The sequence below is a fragment of the Delphinapterus leucas genome, chromosome 15 (assembly GCF_059928025.1).
Source record: "Delphinapterus leucas isolate spDelLeu-1000000601 "Yukka" chromosome 15, BTC_Dleu_Yukka2, whole genome shotgun sequence".
Classification (NCBI taxonomy): domain Eukaryota; kingdom Metazoa; phylum Chordata; class Mammalia; order Artiodactyla; family Monodontidae; genus Delphinapterus; species Delphinapterus leucas.
In genome coordinates, this window is record NC_143143.1 from 17,991,768 (window position 1) to 18,010,354 (window position 18,587).

The window sequence follows — 18,587 nt, forward strand, 5'->3', positions numbered from 1 at the left end:
CCCCTGAACTCATGGCATCCCAATGCCAAGCTGTGTATATGAGCGCTGTCCGAGGTCCTGGCCCCCAGGTCCTCCGATTTCAGGGCTATCGTTGGGTGACGCGTTCCCAGTAGGCACTTCCTTGGATTTCCCGAGGGTCAATTTTCTCTATGACTTCTTTTATTTTACAACTTTGTCTCTCTTAACTTCTGAATTTCTCAGGCCTCGGGAAAGCTTCCTTACTTAGATGTGAGCATGTACACTCTTTGTGGCCAGCTCTTTTCCTGTGCAGAGTGGTCCTTCTCAACTCCCTCTGACGTTCCAGTTCAGTATCCCTCTGGCATTCTACTTCTTTCATGGGACTCCTGCTAGGATTTCAAAACTAAAAGCTGCCTCTCAAATTGGCCCCATCTTTCCTATCCCACATGCAGGGCTAAGGCTGTTTGCTGGAGCCTATTAGGATCTGCCGCATCGGCTTTCCCTTTCATTTCTCTTTCCTACTGTTTCTTTTCTAACTACAAGATAAAACTTTTTTTTTTTAAATCAACTTCATTCATTAGAATGCTCCTTTCAAAGTCCAAGCCATGGTTTTCTGTTTGCCTACTAGTGCTGAAGACTTCTCCTCTGCTAACTACATTTTTTTCCAGGTTCCTGGGCAAACCTGCCCTCTGGAGCCAAAGTGGTACAAGAACTTACCGTTTTATTTCTGTTTCATCCCTTGGGTTTGAGATAACGCTGTTGAAAATTTAACAGCAATCACAACCACAATATCAGGGTGCCGTCTGTTGCTAGTTACGAGCCAAGTACTGAGTTAAGCACTTTGTGGTAGTCAGTTTTGGCCCTGCTTTACAAATGCGGACCCTGGGGGTCAGTCTAATAGAAAAAGAAATTCTGCCTACAATAATATCCCCATTCCAATTTATCCATTTATTTATAAAATCTTCCACCCTGTGTGCTTGAACCTACCCTGTGGATCACCCAACCCCACCATCCTGAATAAGGGTTAGTAGTGTGTTAGCTCCTCAGTTGTGAATAAAAGCCAAAAAAAAAAAAAAAAACAGAGAGAGAAGAAGGAGAAGAACACGAGGTAGGTATTTCCATGTGGTACACCCCAAATCCCTAGCTCCTATTCATAGTCCTGGCTGGGTTAAAGTGAACCTAGCCTGGGTAGGTTACAAAGGAATATGGTTGATCACACTATAAGCAGTGAACAAGATCTCGCAATTGAGATCTAGGCTCTCTCTTCAAGGGACTTTGCCTAGGACACAGATGTGAGACCAAATACAACGCTTCCTTCTGCTGAACTACACCAGATGTTAGCATGATAGGGAACTCGCAGAGATCCACAATTGCCAGTTTTAGTCTGCTGCCTCCTATGGGTGATGACATCCTTCCTAATTCCATGAGGTGCATGATCTATATTTCACAGAGTCCAAGTTCTGGCCACCACCTGACAAACCAGGCTAGACAGTACTGATAGAAATAATAGGGGTTCTGATAGAATGCAGCTAGGGTGCAGGGTGTCTGCCTCTTGCTCTTACAATTCTGTTGCCTCTTCACAGGATTCCTGAGAGGTCATTACACAAAAAACAATATCAGCAACACACAAAGCATTGCTTTGCTGTTAGGGGACCCAATGGCCCCCAACGGGCAATATCCAGTGGGAGGATCTTAGGAAGAGTTGGAATAATAAAGAATGTAGCACATTCTAAAGGCTTATACTGCCTTCTATACAGAAATCCCAGTGTTATCACTGGCTGGCCCCCAACCTTGAAACGAGTGCACTACATCATGTACATGGACGAAGGTGAAGAGAGAGAGAGAATGAGCCCATAGCATGGAAGCATGAAGCAAGAGAGAAGATAGATGTCTGTATAGACATCACTGGTTTTCACACTTTGGTGTGCATGAGAATTGCCTTGGGAGAATGTTAAAAATACAAATGCCAGAGAGACAGTTTAGAACTACTGAGTTAGAACCTGTATTTTTTTTATATCATTATTGGAGTATAATTACTTTACGGTGTTGTGTTAGTTTCTGCCGTACAACAAAGTGAACCAGCTATATGTATACATGTATCCCCATATCCCCTCCCTCTAGAGCCTCCCTCCCACCCGCCTATCCCACCCCTCTAGGTTGTCACAAAGCATCAAGCTGATCTCCCTGTGCTATCCAGCAGCTTCCCCCTAGCCATCCGTTTTACATTTAGTAGTGTATATATGTCAATGCTGCTCTCTCACTTCGTCCAGCTTCCCCTTACCCCTTGTGTCCTCAAGTCCACTCTCTATGTCTGCATCTTTATTCCTGCCCTGCCACTAGGTTCATCAGTACCTTTTTTTGTTTGTTTGTTTTTTTAGATTCCATATATGTGCGTTACCATACGGTATTTGTTTTTCCCTTTCTGACTTACTTCACTCTGTATGACAGGCTCTAGGTCCATCCGCCTCGCTACAAATAACGCAATTTCGTTTCTTTTTATGGCTGAGTAATATTCCATTGTATATATGTGCCACATATTCTTTATCCATTCATCTGTTGATGGACACTTAGGTTGCTTCCATGTCCTGGCCATTGCAAATAGTGCTGCAATGAACGTGGTGGTACATGACTCTTTTTGAATTATGGTTTTCTCATGGCATATGCCCAGTAGTGGGATTGCTGGGTCATATGGCAGTTCTATTTTTAGTTTTAAAGGAACCTCCGTACTGTTCTCCATAGTGGCTGTATCAATTTACATTCCCACCAACAGAGCAAAAGGGTTTTCTTTTCTCCACACCCTCTCCAGCATTTATTGTTTGTAGATTTTTTGATGATGGCCATTCTGACTGGTGTGAGGTGATACCTCATTGTGGTTTTGATTTGCATTTCTCTAATGATTAGTGATGTTGAGCATCTTTTCATGTGTTTGTTGGCCATCTGTATGTCTGTTTTGGAGAAATGTCTATTGAGGTCTTCTGCCCTTTTTTGGATTGGGTTGTTTGTTTTTTTGATGTTGAGCTGCATGCTCCTTTGCCTACAATATATTTCTCTGTCTTCTCATTTTGTCTAATTTACAGTATTTGAGGTCTCCTTTCCTCAGGCTGTAGGGTCATAGTTCCTTTGGCTTCTGTTCTCTGCTCCCGGAGGTGAGGTTGGTCCAGTGGCTTGCATAGGTTTTGTGATGGGAGGGACTGGTGCCTGAATTCTGGTGGGTGGAGCTGAGTCTTTTCCCTCTGATGAGCAGGGCTGTGTCAGGTGGTGTGTTTGGGGTGTCTGTGAGCTTAGTATGACTTTAGGTAGTCTGTGTGCTGATGGGTGGGTTTGTGTTCCCGTCTTGTTTGTTGTTTTGTGTCAGGTGTCTAGCGCTGGGAGCTGCTGGCGGTTGGGAGGAGCTGGGTCTTGGATTCAGATAGAGCTCTCAGTGATTAATCTTCCCTGGGGCCAGGGATTCTCCAGTGGTCCAGCATCCTGGACTCAGTGCTCCCACCCCAGAGCCCCAGGCCCGGCTTCTGGTAGAGGGACCAAGACCCCGCAAGTCCGCTCATCTCGGCAATAAAGGGGATTAAAAAAAAAAAAAAAGACTAACAAACCCCAGAGGAATGGTAAAAAGTAAAATCAAACAAACAGAAAGAGAAACAAGGAAGCAATCACAAACACAAAAGAAACAAAAACAGAACCAAATAAATCAAAAAACAAAAGAACAACCAGTCAAACAAAAGAACCCAAGAACGAAATCAAACAATTAAAAAGAAAGCTGACAAAACCACAAAACCAGAAAACAAAACCAGAGCAGAGTGCCGGCAACAAAAGAAACCCACAAACATGATTTAAAAAAAGGAAAAAGAGAAAGGGGAAAGAAGACAGAAGGACAGCAAAGCAACATCGAAATAGAAATATATTTAAAACATAGGAAATATCTTAAAGAAAAAAAAGGACAAACAAAACCCCAGAGAAATGGTAAAAAAAATCAAACAAACAAAAACAGAAATAAAGAAGCACACACACATAAAAGAAACACAGAGTCAAATAAAATAAAAAGCAAGAGAAAACCAGACAAATAGAAGTCAAAAATGAAATCAACGAGGATTAAAACTAACAAAAACACATAACCTAAAAGCAAATGAAATCAACTAGGATTAAAACTAACAAAAACACACAACCTAAAAGCAAATGAAATCAACTAGGATTAAAACTAACAAAAACACACAGCCTAAAAGCAAAGCCAAAGCCGTGTGCCAACCGAAGAATACAGCAAGGAAACGGAACAAACTGATAAAATGATTTAAAATAATAATAATATAAAAAGGAAAAAACAGAGGACCACAGAAAAGCAAAGGAGAAATGGAAATATTTAAAAAAAGAAAAATATATGAAAGAAAAAGAAGAAAAAATAAGGGAAAACGCAGAACAACAGAAAAGCAAAGTAAAAATAGAAAAATATTAAAAAAATAAAAATAAAAAATATGTTATAAAACATGGAGATCCCAAAAGACTAAATAAAAAAAAATTAGAAAAAACAACAAAGAAAAACAAACAAACAAACAAAAAAAAGCCAGAACCAACAACAAAATGAATCAAAACATGATAAAATTAATAGTAATAATTATGTTTCCCTGGGATCTCCACTGTAAGGGTCCTTGCACACGCTGTGAGCCACAGCCCACCTCCGCCTCCCCAGGGGCCCCTCCTCTGCCTCTGGGCTGGTCTCTGGACCTGCTGTGGGCCCTATGGGGATCCCTCCGACTCTGATGTGGCCCAGTTCCCGCGTGTGCTGCCCCCAAAGCCCACAGCTGCCAGAGCTATACCGTTTTCCTTTGTGGGAACACTCATTGTCTACTCAGATATTCCATAGACACAGGGTCTGCCTAGCTGATCACAGGGATTTTATCTGCAGGTGGTACGGATGATGGAAAGATTTTCGATCTTCTTCCTTAGTCACCCCGTCCCTGGGGTCCAGCTTTGGTTTTATCCCTACTTCTGTGTTCTGTGTGTGGTCCACCCACAGGACTCTGGGCCTGAGGCTGCCTTGGAGCTCTTGGGTCTGCCCCTGTGAGAACAGGGTGCAGACGTAGTATGACTGCTTTGATCAGGGGAGCCCCAGCAGCACCAGATGCTCAGGGAAGCTGGCAGCCATGGGCGCAAGAGATATGGCCCTGGTGAGGCCCTTGCCTGGCACCCGGCATAAGGCGTGTGAGGGCTGGCCCTGGCCAGGCTTTTTCTGGCGTCTGGCAGCAGGTGCACGAGGGCCAGCTCTGAGGGGGCTTTTTTTTTATTGCTTGGCAGCCAGCACACAAGAGCCAGCCCTGAGCGGGCTTCTTTTATTGTCGTCGGCAGGTGCCAACACGTGGGGAGAGAGAGGCTACAATAGTGGCTCCACCCTCTGTGTGTGACTCAGCAGTAGTGCCCTGCTTCCACGGCAGTCCGATCTTCCTCATAGGTGTTCCCTGCTGGGGATTTCCTCCCTCCCGTCCCCCAGTCCGTCTCCCCACAGCCAACAGCAGTTCTCACCCCAGGCCTGTTCTCCAGTCCCCACGCACCAGCTCCCAGCCCCTTGCACACCTGTGAACACACGTCCCAGTCTGGGACATGTAGGGCTGTGGTACAGACCATCTGTATATTTCTCACTCTGTCCTGTCTGCCACAGATTGGCCGCTTCACCCTCTTCCAGCAGCCTCAAATGCTTCCCTTCTGTCCCAATCGATTTCCCCATCGGGGAGGGGGTTTCCCTGAATTTGGGAATCTCTCCTCTTCTTCAGTTCCCCTGCCCTGGGGTGCAGGTCCCTTCCTGCTTCCTCTCCTCCTCCTTCTCCCTTCTTTTTTTCTGTCCTACCCAGTTATGCAGGGATCTTTATAGTCTTTTCCGATGTCCTGAGACACAGGCTGGTCCACCAGGTGGCAGAAGCCCTCAGTGTACACTTTGGGAATTATACAAGGGGACCTGGACCCTCTCCTCACCCAGAAAACTCACCAATCCTAATCCTCTCTTTCAGGGAGCAATTAACTTGTACTTTGTCAAGCACAGACAATGATTTTATAACAGATGGAGGAGAAACAACCCAATCCAAAAATGGGCAGAAGACCTAAATAGACATTTCTCCAAAGAAGATATACAGATGGCCAACAAACACATGAAAGGATGCTCAACATCATTAATCATTAGAGAAATGCAAATCAAAACTACAATGAGATATCATCTCACACCAGTCAGAATGGCCATCATCAAAAAATCTAGAAACAATAAATGCTGGAGAGGGTGTGGAGAAAAGGGAACCCTCTTGCACTGCTGGTGGGAATGTGAATTGGTACAGCCACTATGGAGAACAGTATGGAGGTTCCTTAAAAAACTACAAATAGAACTACCATACGACCCAGCAATCCCACTACTGGGCATATACCCTGAGAAAACCATAATTCAAAAAGAGTCATGTACCACAATGTTCATTGCAGCTCTATTTGCAATAGCCAGGACATGGAAGCAATAGCCAGGACATGGAAGCAACCTAAGTGTCCATCATCGGATGAATGGATAAAGAAGATGTGGCACATTTATACAACTGAATATTACTCAGCCATAAAAAGAAATGAAATAAAGTTATTTGTAGTGAGGTGGATAGACCTAGAATCTGTCATACAGAGTGAAGTAAGTCAGAAAGAGTAAAACAAATATCGTATGTTAACACATATATATGGAATCTAAAAAACAACATAAAATAGTTCTGACGAACCTAAGGGCAGGACAGGAATAAAGACTCAGATATAGAGAATGGACTTGAGGATACGGGGAGGGTGGAGGGTATGCTGGGTTGAAGTGAGAGAGTGGCATGGACATATATACACTACCAAACGTAAAATAGATAGCTAGTGGGAAGCAGCCGCATAGCACAGGGAGATCAGCTCAGTGCTTTGTGTCCACCTAGAGGGGTGGGAGGGAGGGAGATGCAAGAGGGAAGAGATATGGGAACATATGTATATGTATAACTGATTCATTTTGTTATAAAGCAGAAACTAGCACACCATTGTAAAGCAATTATACTCCAATAACGATGTAAAAAAAAAAAAGAAATATAACAAAACCCTTACCACTAAAGGCTATGTGTGGAACAACCTAAATAAATGTTCCGTTTTTAAAATTAAAAAGAAAAATCACTGCTATCTGGGATTATCTGTCAATCACAGCAGAAACTAATCCTAACTGATTGTATCCTACAGTTTTTGCTGCATAACAAACCAACCCCAAAACATAGTGGCTTTAATGACAAACATTTATTCTTTTTCTTACAATTTTATAGATTGTTTTGGTGGTTCTTCTGGTCCGGATTGGCGTGACTGATCTCTGGGTGTGCTGGTGGCTCACCTGGGACCGGATGAACTAGCACTATATCACTCACATGTCTATGGGTTGGTCTCCATGTGAGCTGGGGTGGTGTATGTGTGTCTCATCATCTAGCAGGCTAGTCAAGACTCATTCATGTAATGGTTGCAGGGTTTGCAAGAGCGCGAGAGAGGACAATTCCCACTGCACAAGCACTTTTCAAGTTTATGACTGCATCATTTTTTTTTAAAGGTTCTACCCCTCATTCTTTTTTTCTAAATTAATTAATTAATTAATTAATTTTTGGCTGTGTTGGGTCTTCGTTTCTGTGCGAGGGCTTTCTGTAGTTGCGGCGAGCGGGGGCCATTCTTCATCGCAGTGCGCGGGCCTCTTACTGTCGCGGCCTCTCTTGTTGCGGAGCACAGCCTCCAGACGCGCAGCCTCAGTAGTTATGGCTTACGGGCCTAGTTGCTCCGCGGCATGTGGGATCCTCCCAGACCAGGGCTCAAACCAGTGTCCCCTGCATTAGCAGGCAGATTCTCAACCACTGCGCCACCAGGGAAGCCCCTGACTGCATCATTTTTGCTATGGTTGTATTGGCCACAGCAAGTCATGAGACAAAGTTCAGAGTCAGTGTTTGAGGGAGCAACCCAAGGCTCTGAATACAAGGAGGCTTGAGCAGATTATAGATTACTTTAACAATCTACCACACAGGTAAAAGCAGCATGCTATTTTTATGAGACGCAGAACCGTTCCCAGGTTAAAACAACTTACTCATGGCAGAATTGGGGCTAACTCCAATTCCAGTGTTTTTCTAAAATAGCATAATGTTTAAGACCATGGGCTCTGAGCCTAGACTTCTTGAGTACACATCCTAGTTCCACCACTTACTAGATTGGTTTCCTTGGGTAAGTTTCACTTTGCCTCTCCATTCTTCAGTCTCCTCCTCTGTGACATAAAAATAAGGAGACCGTTGGGATGTTATGGGCATTAAATGAGTTAATGTATGTATGGTGCTAAAAATAGTGCTTGGCACATAAATAGATGTGCATAATAATAGCTAATATTATTGCGACAAAGGTACCACCAGTCCCATGTCCTGCTGTCCCCAGCCCAGATCTGTCCTACCATGAAACACTGGGGGGGGGTGTGTGTGTGGTTACTAACAGCTGGCAACAATTTTAGATGCTGCCTTCTTTACTTACTTGTAGAAGCCGTTGGCACAAACAGATATGTGAGTCCTTTTGTAAGTGAAGATATTTACCCACATGTGAGGTGCTGTTATTTTTACTGTTAGAGCTCATGCCTCTGGGATTTCCTTCAGACTTAGATTCTAGTTAAATTAGAAGATGACCGTCACTCCAGGACATATCTGGCCAGAAGGGTGTGCCCAGGGGTCTCTCCCATGAAGCTTTCTTGTCATCTCCATTGCCCGGTGGGTTCCGGTGCAAAAATACAAGGTTAGGGGCTCAGCAACTGACTGCATAACATCTCTCATCTTTGCAGCATTGCCTTGGAAAAAAAAAAGGATGAAACAGATCTAACTGTAGGTAATTAATTCTCCTGGTGTTTTTCTGTATGTGCATCTGCTTCGGTGGCTACATTTGTTAATATCAAGCGATAGGGATTTCTTTCAGAGCAATTGTAATAAAAATAAAAAAATAGGAAAAGAACATTTTTGAACCACTAAGCTGGCCGCCCTAAATCTCTGGCCTGTTTGGTATGTAAAAACCTTTCATCCAGCATGCATTTTTAATGAAAAGATTGAAAACCCAAGAAATAAAACATGGGGTGCGTGCAGAACATCATTATGTAAGTAGCCAGTCCCTGGGGAGCAGTGCAATTCAGGGGAGCACCAAATCAGCAGCCCTGGGGATGAGCAGGTGTCCAGGAGGATTAGCTGAGCCCATGAAGTGCTGAACAGTGGTTAGCTCCTGAGTAAGGATGTGAGGAATAAGAGAAACGTTCACCTTCACCCAGGACTCTAAATCAGCCTGCCATGCCCATAGCTGGTGGGCAATCAAGTTCCTGCAACCATCGCCCTAGTCTAAGCCATCAGTTACTACAGCCAAGGTCACTTTCTAAAAAACAAACCCAAACATGTAGAATGGCTCAGTATCATCAACATTTATTTCTCCCTCATGGAAAGTCCAAAAATGGGTGTTCCTGATGGTGGGCAACTGTCTTCCAAGTGGCTATTCAGGGTTCTCATCTTTTATGAGTTGCGGCTTCACCCTGTTTGGAATGCGGCTTCCAAGGTTCACATCTGCCTGGAGGATAATGCATGGGAGGGTTTTATGAGTTTTATGAGTGTGGCTGGGGCTACACTATTTATGCTCACATTTCATTGGTTAAAATTCAGCCACCTGGCCACACCTAACTGTTAGTCTGGAAATATTGTCCTACTGTATTTTCTGAACTGTACACCACCCCTGCCCCCCCACCCCCGCCAAAGAGGTAATACTTTTGGCAGATGCATAGCCAATCTCTACCACTTCTTGATTGCATTGTGTGTACTTTTGCCTGAGACAATCCATTCTGTGCACAGAAGCTAGAGTAGTCAGTTCAGTTCTCAACTTCAAGGATTTCTCATTGCAATAAGGATAAAACCTAACCCCTTCCCATGCTCTCAAAGCTCTGCAAAGTTGAGAACCTGCCTACCTCTCAGACCCCATATCATGCCCTCTCACCCTCGATCCAGCTGGCCACTCTAACTTCATACATATTATGAAATAACACATGGAGATCTTTCCTGTCTGGATAAGTTTTTTAAAAGTTAATATATTGGGCTTCCCTGGTTGCGCAGTGGTTGACAGTTCGCCTGCCGATGCAGGGGACACGGGTTCATGCCCCAGTCCGGGAAGATCCCACGTGCCACGGAGTGGCTGGGCCGGTGAGCCGTGGCCACTGAGCCTGCGCGTCCGGAGCCTGTGCTCCACAATGGGAGAGGCCACGGCAGTGAGAGGCCAGCGTACCGCAAAAAAAAAAAAAAAAAAAAAAATTAATAGATTTTCTTTATTTTTTCCAGCTTAAGGGCATATAATTCACGAGTAACCACTGTATATATTTAAGGTGTATAATGTGATGATTTAATACCCATGTACATTTTGAAATGATTACCACAATCAAGCTAATTAACATATCCACCACCTCACATAGTTGCCACTTGTGTGTGTGGGGAGAACACTTAAGATCTTCCTCCTCGGCAAATTCCAAGTATACAATACTTTATTATCAATGATAATCACCATGTTGTATATTAGATCCCCAGAACTTATGCATCTTATAATGGAAAGTTTTTACTGTTTGGTCAACATCTCCTTATTTCACCCACCGCCCCAGTCCCTGGTGATCTTCGCTTCTGTGAGATCAGCTGTTTTAGATTCCATATATACGTGAGATCATGCAGTATTGGCTTTCTGTGTCTGGCTTATTTCACTTAGCATAATGTCCTCCAGGTTTAGCCATGTTGTTGAAAATGTAGGTTTTCCTCATTTTTTATGACTGAATTTAATACACATATATAATTGTTATTTATCCATTCATCCTTTGATGGACACTTAGGTCATTTCCATATCTTAGCTATTGTAAATAATGCTATCTCTTTGAAATACTGATTTTATTTACTTTGGAGATATACCGAGGAGTGGGGTTGCTGAATCCTGCAGTAGTTTTATTTTAAAATTTTTGAGGACCTCCATACTGTTTGCCATAGTGTCTGCAACCCATTTACATTCCCATCAACAGTGTGCAAGGATTCTTTTTTTCTCTATGTCCTCACCAACACTTGTTATCTTTGGTCTTTGTTTTTTTTTTTTTTTTGCTGTTCTTTTTGCACAGAACACGCTTCTCCTAGGGTCCGTGTTTCTATATTATCTGTTGTAGACAAAATATCACTCCCTAAGAGACACTCTCCTGAACATCCTAGGATGGCCAGCTCCTCCATTCATTACTCCCATTACATCACTTTTTATCTCCTTTATAGAATTATCACACTCAGGAATGATTTGGATCATTCACGTGTTCGATTATTTATTGTCCATATCCTCCACTAGACTGGGAGCAATGACATTTTCTATAAAGGGCCAGATAAGTGTGTTTGACTTTGTGGACCACACAGTATCATCACAGTTACTCACCTCTGCTGTTGTAGTGGAAAAGCAGCCATAGACAGTATGTAAATGAATGTGCTTAGCTGTTTCCCAATAAAACTTTATTTACAAAAACAGATGATGGCACAGGCTCTAGTTTGCTGATCCTTGCATTGGAAACATAAGGTCCATGAGGACAGGGACCTTCTCTGTTTTACTCATTGCTGCATCCTCAGTGCTTGGCATGGAGATTGGCAAATAGTAGGAACTTACACAACCCCATGTCTGAGGGTTTTGACTTGGCTGTAAGTCCAATATTAAGGGGAAAATAACAAGTATGGAAGGACTCATGTCCCCCAAACTTAGAGATATTTGGTGTAGCACACACTGTAGGTGGGTTTATTCCTATTCCCATTCCAAACCCCTTCTCACATGCGTTTCTGAGCCAAAGATACAGGTGAGCACACTTCTTGATCTTTCTAGTCGCTCTTCACTTATGCATGGTCATGTGAATAGTGCTGGTCAGTGGTACTTAAGCAGAAGTCTACTGAGCTGGGCTTCTGAAGAAGCATTTGCTTTCTTGAAGGAAACAAACAGGCTTGATCATGCATCCTTTTCTTTTTGTCCTTCTTTCTGACTGTGATGCAGATGTGATGCCAAGAGGTAGGGCAGCCAGCTTGTGGGCATAAGATAAGAACCGAGTACCAAAGGTGACAGGAGATAGAGGACTGGGTCCTCAATGTCACTGAGTGGCTGCACCAGCCCTCGAATTCTCACTGGGTTTCTTGTTTATTGAGGCAACTCAAGCCCTTACTTGTTTAAGTCACTGGGAGTTAGGTTTTCTTTTGCTTGGAGATGAATATATTCCTAACTAATATGCTTGATAACTGTTTTTAGGCCAATAGTCCCATTCCCCCACCTTTTTTCTCCCTTGCAAAAGCATTGTTTCTCTAATCACCTCTTTCCTTTTTCTGACTATTCCTTTCTTGTTCATCACCTGTTCAAGTTCCCAGCAGAATCTGGGGAGAAGTAACTGCAAAACTGCTCAGTCTTAGGAAACATAACCCTGTTAAGGGCACCATGTAGATTTGGTAACATGGACAGCATCGCCTACCTCCATCCTGCCCTGTTTTTGCACAGCGTATGAGAGCTTAAGCTCCGGTTCTTCTGACTCTGGGCTGATTCAGATGGCATCCTTTGCAACCACCTCCTAAAGTTTCAGCCCTTTAGAACTCCACCCCTGCCTGGAGGCTGCAAATATGCTTCTTTGGCTAGGTCCAAGCCTGCTTTATAAAAGAGAGGGGCATGTGATTCTTAGAAAAGGCACTTAAAAGTGGGCCACTTTGACATCTTTATTAGAACCTTTCCTCAATAGAATAGCAAGCTAATAGGAGGTCTGAGATTTCATTGTCATTTATTAATTTATGAATTCAACAGATATTTATTGGATGCTTATGTGTGTGCCTGTACTCCGTACTTGATGTTGGGGATATAAAAATGAAAAAGCTATTCCTAGCCTAGAGATGCTTGCAGCTGAGAGTAGATGACAGACACATAAACAGATTCTTCCAATAGGATGGGGTAAGTGCTATGAAGGAGATACCCAGAAGAATGCAGAAAGAAAGAGGAAGAGTAGTTAACTCTGCCTGGTGGTTTGGGGAGAGAGTTATGGGTCAGTTTGAACTGGACTGAAGTTTAAATCCACTTTAAACATGGACAGTTTAGGTAGGGTCATTCCAGGCAGAGGAAAGAGCATGTGCTGATGTCCAGAGATGTGAGTGAGAAAGGAGTATCCGGGGATGTGTGAGGAGGCTGGTATGAACATAGTGTGTGTTACTGGGAGGTGCTGGCAGGACCACTGACTTTGGATGAAGCTAGAGGAGAAAGCAGGGGCTGGATCAGGCTGGAGAGCTTGGACCTCATCCACAGACCCAGATGCATCCTGAGCAAATAGGCCTGGAAGCATAAGTAACATGGAGGAAGGTCTCCCTGTCTCCGCTCACAATATCAGTTTAAGTATAAACACAACACTAGGAAAATGAGTCTCTGGAGGTAATTGAGTTTGCACTTATTGTACTATGGGCATCACCAATGTAATCACCGACTTTCAATTCACAAATCCTATTTGTTGTCCCCTTTTCTCTAAGACAACAATATATAATGCATTCTACTTACTCTTGGTAGCATAAGCAAATCACTTTCCCTCATATTGCCCTTTCACAGATGGGAGCGTTATTGGATATGAGGGTGTTTAGGTAGCAGTATAAGGATCGATCGTGCCTGAGAAATCCACTGTGCTTTGGAACTCACACACACACACACACACACACACACACACACCCTACAGGGATTGCCAATGCATGAAACTTCCTGCCAGCTGATACCTCTGGGGCAACACTAGTAGAGAGCATGTTGAGTAGGGCAACATCCAAGACCCCACGAGAAACCAGAGCTTTTTATGCAGCTCAGAGGGCTTCCTTGTCTTTTGCTACCCCTCCCTCCCTTACTTTATGAGCTTGGCTAACCTTGTCCTTGAAGTTCAATCATAATTTGGGATTTGCTGGCTCAGGATGGCTGCAGTGGTTGGGGGAATAGACCAGAAGGGCTCTAGAGTGATTTGTAGTTCCAGGCGGCTAGGATTCTGAGTTTCCAAAGTCATGATTTTAGAATTAGTGCCACTAAACTCCAGGAAGCTGGACTTTGAAGCCTCTACAAGCACAGCATGTCAGCAATGGGATGGAGCCCCTGAAGGCAAAGTCTTTGGCCTCTTGATTCACTGTCATCACAGAGGCAGAACCAATGGTTGGGCATCTCCCAGAAGCAGTTGTACTTGGAGGCTTTTAGAGAGAAATTAAAGTACTGTTGGCTAACAACGCCTAATTCTATACCAGCAGGAAGGTCACTGATGCTCCAACACCAAGTCAGGCATCCTACTGGCAGTCGGAATGATTGGGAGCCAGTTGGGGGTGGTGGTGAGCATATACTGATTCTGTAGGTCTTATTTCTCAGCTGCTACCTCCTGTGGTTGCCATGATTCTTGTTCCTTTTTACCCTGTGCCCTTAAAAGGAGATACCAACTAGTCCTCTTGGAAATAGATTCTGTAGCAATCATTATAATTTGTGGGCACTTGCAGGTATAGAATTGAACCAGGAGCTCTTCCTACATAAGTTCCTGATGCAATCATGGAAAGGACATTGGAGACGGAGAATTAGAATTTCAAAGTCTACTGCTAAGGGTGTGGCCTGAGGCAAGCCACTTCTCCTCTCTGGGCTTCAGTGTACCATCTGTAGATTGAAAGTGTTGGATTGAATCATGGTGGCCAACTTAGGTGTCAACAGGGACAAAGGGATAACACAGAGCAATGAAGCAGGCTGGTTGCACAGGCTGTGTGCTGTGTGAGTTAGCCAGAGGAGGTGGGACTACAGCACACAGGAGAATGTGAACAGCCCTGTCTCAGCTCCAGCTCATTGTCTCCATGCAGGAATGCAGGCCCAGAATTCAGACAGCTTCTGGTTTTTCAAGAGAGTCCAGTAATCTAGATTTTACAAGAAACCTTTACATTTTTAGGTGTCATCATAAGATTGTTTGAAACACTGAGAAAACTAAGTAACCTTATCCATTGACCAGATTTCAACCCAGGGGCCCCCAGTTTCCATCCTCTAGACTGGCTAGCCTGACTTCTAAGTCTATTGTCCTGTGGCCCAATGATTGTACTTTGCCAGGGATGGACTTCCCACCAAGAGACTTGGTCACCTTTCTGTGGTTATTTCAAAACTAAGCTCTGTTATTTAGCTGAGTGATTTGAGCAAGTCACTTCTTTCTTTCATACGATGGAAAACAATGAGATCTATCTCATGGGGCTGCTGTGAGATTGATGGGAAGTGATGTCTCTAAATCGTCCTGCTCAGAGTATAACTATGAGTTACCTCTCCTCGTCTTCTTCAGCCCTTCCTTTTTTTGAATTTCATTCACTCATTTAGTCACTCCATAAATAATAATTAGGCACTTACTGTAGGACAAAGCACGGTGCCAGGTACTGGGAGTACAGTAGTGGACTAGCTAGACAGACTCTGAACTCTTGAAAATATTAATCATGATGCAAATAGTTGTTATTTAATGCTAATTATGTACCAAACACTATGCCTAGGGCTTTAGAAGCATTAACCCTTTAATACTTGTAATCACCCAATAAGGTATCTACTTTCATTCCTACTTTGCAGATTAGAAAAACATGAGACCAGAAGAGAGAGAAATTACTTGCTCCAGGTTACACAGCTAATAATGGTAGAGCTGGGTCTGGAACCTAGTTCTGCCTGACCTGAAGCAGAAACAGCATGTAAGCTGAGGCCTGAAAGCTCTGGGGCCTCTGAGGACAGGGAGTTGTGTGGGCACCTACAGGGGTGACTGAGGTGGCAAAATCTCTGCCAGACGCAGAAACATCTTTCTGGGCTTCTCCACTTAGCATCTCTCATGTGAAGGGTCTCAGTGCTTGAAAATTGTAAATAATCTATTGAAAAGAGATCATTTGGAGGCAGCAGAGAGAAAGGGCAATCCCTTACTGTGGCATTAGAAGAGAGGTACCCTTCCGTAAAAGGAAGTGACCCATGATCTTCCATCACCATGCTTGTGCCTCTTGAAGAATTTATTCTTTGGGACCAATGGTTCCATGCCAAAATCTCTGGGCCAAGTGATGGGGGAAAGGGGGCAGGATGGTCTAGTGGTTAAGCCTAGGGGCTCTGGCATTGACTGCTGAAGTCTGATGGGGACTTGACTTTTTCCTGCCTTGGTTTCCCCAACTGCCAAATGGACTTCACAATAGTGGGGCTTATCCGTTAGAGTGGTTGGGATGGCTGCATGAGATAATGACGTGGAATGCTGAGCAGGGAGCCTCCACCTAATGGGTACCCAGCAGATATTTGCCGATTAAGGAATCTGGGAAACCCCAGATCAGACCCATCTCCCCTCATTCAGCAATGTCCTTGAGCACTTCTTATATGTTACACACACATAAGCAGTGATTATCTCATTTAATCCTCACCATAATCTTGCAAGGTAAGAAACTGATTTCACAGATGAGCTCTCCACATCACTGAAGTTATCAAGCTGTGTTCTTTGAAGGGGCAGGTGGGTGTCACGGAACGCCACCCCACCCTCAATCCTGCCTCATGGCCTTCTTCTTCCTGGAATGCTTTCACTGCAGATAGCACAGGATATTCTCTTGATTCCTTCAGATTTCTGCTCGAAAGTCACCTCCTTCAAGAAGCCATCCTTGACCTCATTGTAATATAGCACCTGCGTTACCCCTTAGTCCCCTCACCCTGTTTTATTTTTGTTCACAGCACTTCATCATAGCTGATATGTTATCTGTCTAGTGATCAATGTTATCTCTCTCTCTGTATCTATCACCAGTCTATCTTATCTGTCATCTATCTGTCTATCTATCTCCCTATCATTTCTTATTTGACTTCACCAATAGAGCTGCAGCTTAGTGAAGGCAGGAATGTTGCCGTGCTTATCCAGCACTATAGTCTCAGTGCTTGTGTCTCAATATATAGCTGCTCAGTAAATTAGTTGATACATAGATGGATAAATGGATAGATGGATGGACAAATGGGAGAATAGATGGATGACTGGATGAGATGAGTGGGTGAATGAATGGATAGATGGATAGATGGGTGGACAGGAGAGTGGGTGGATTGATGGATGAAAAGCACATGGAATTTTGAGTCAGATGAGCCCTGGACCAAACCCTGGTTATATCTCTCGCTTTCTCCTACTCCATGCATCCCACTTCTATGCCTTTCATTGGCATCACTTTGAATGTTGTCAAATCATTAAGCAAGTAGAATGCCTCATTATTTCATGAATCACATCTTGTCCAGTGATTTGAAAACTTTGTTCTGGAAAACCCTATAGCTTTACAGAGGTGGCTAAGAGCCAACATCTCGCCCCGGGCTTCAAATAGAGCAGCCCCTTTTTATCTGTCATAAACATGCAAATTTTCCATGATATTTCAGTTGATTAAGAGAGGTAGACTGCTATAAAATGAAACACACCCTGATATCCAAATACTATCTAACTCTTTCATTTTATGGGTAATGAAATTGTCCCAGATATCTGAATTTACTTCCCCCAAAGTCTCATGAGGATTAATGTCATAATCAAGACTTGGATTAAATGTAACTCCAAGCCCAGTTGTCTTTCCATGGTATAAGTCACTCATTCATTATTCAATCACCTGATACACATTTATTGGGCACTAACTCTATCATGGAGCCAATTCTCACATCTCAGTCTAGGTGCTGGGGATATAGAGATGAACCAGACAGGGAAGTTTCCTGCACTCTTAGAACAGCCAACAAACAAATAATTAAACCAGATAGTTTTGAATATTAAACCAAAGAAAATCAGAGCAAGTTATGTGGAAGGGTGGTGATGGTGACAGTGGTAGGAGTTCCAGGAACCCATCCTGAAGATATCTGCTTCAAGTGGACGTAACTCAGCTGACCTTTCTCAGTGAAAAAAGATTTACTTCTCCCAGGATAAAAACAGTTTGAATAAGGCCCCAAACTCCTACTCATCCCATTTACTCTCCCCATCTAGGTCTGCAAAGCCTTACCAGCAAACTAGCTCTCAGGAGCCCATGTTGATCAACGTAGCACATGCATTTTGCTGCTTGGTAAGCCCAGGATCTGATTTTGATGTACCCCACTGACATGTATGTTTTATTGCTCAGTAATCCCAGGACTGGATTTTTATCAACCTCACTACCTAATTTCCAACTTCTGCTAGACTCTTTTCCCATGAGTTGATGCTTGGATGAAACAACAGTAAATTAAACTAGAAAACACACATACATGTAGTCACACACACACACACACACACACACACTTCACTATTCAGAATGAGTCCATGGTGCAGATAGAACTGGGGAGCATTTGAGCATGTCTTCCATTGGTAGGAATGATAGTAATAAATGTGTGAGAGAGATTATGGGATAAAAGACTGCTCACTGGAAATGTAGTCTTGGAGAGCTGCTGGCACCACCATTTGGGGGACCTTGAAGCAAGTCTTTTTAGAGAAATTAGAAACATAGCTGATTCTGTGCCTTCCTAGATCATATTAGAGATGCCTGAATTTTTTTTTCATTAAAAATTTTTAATTTTTTAAAATTAATTTATTTTAAAACTTTTTATTTTATATTGGAGTATAGTTGATTAACAAT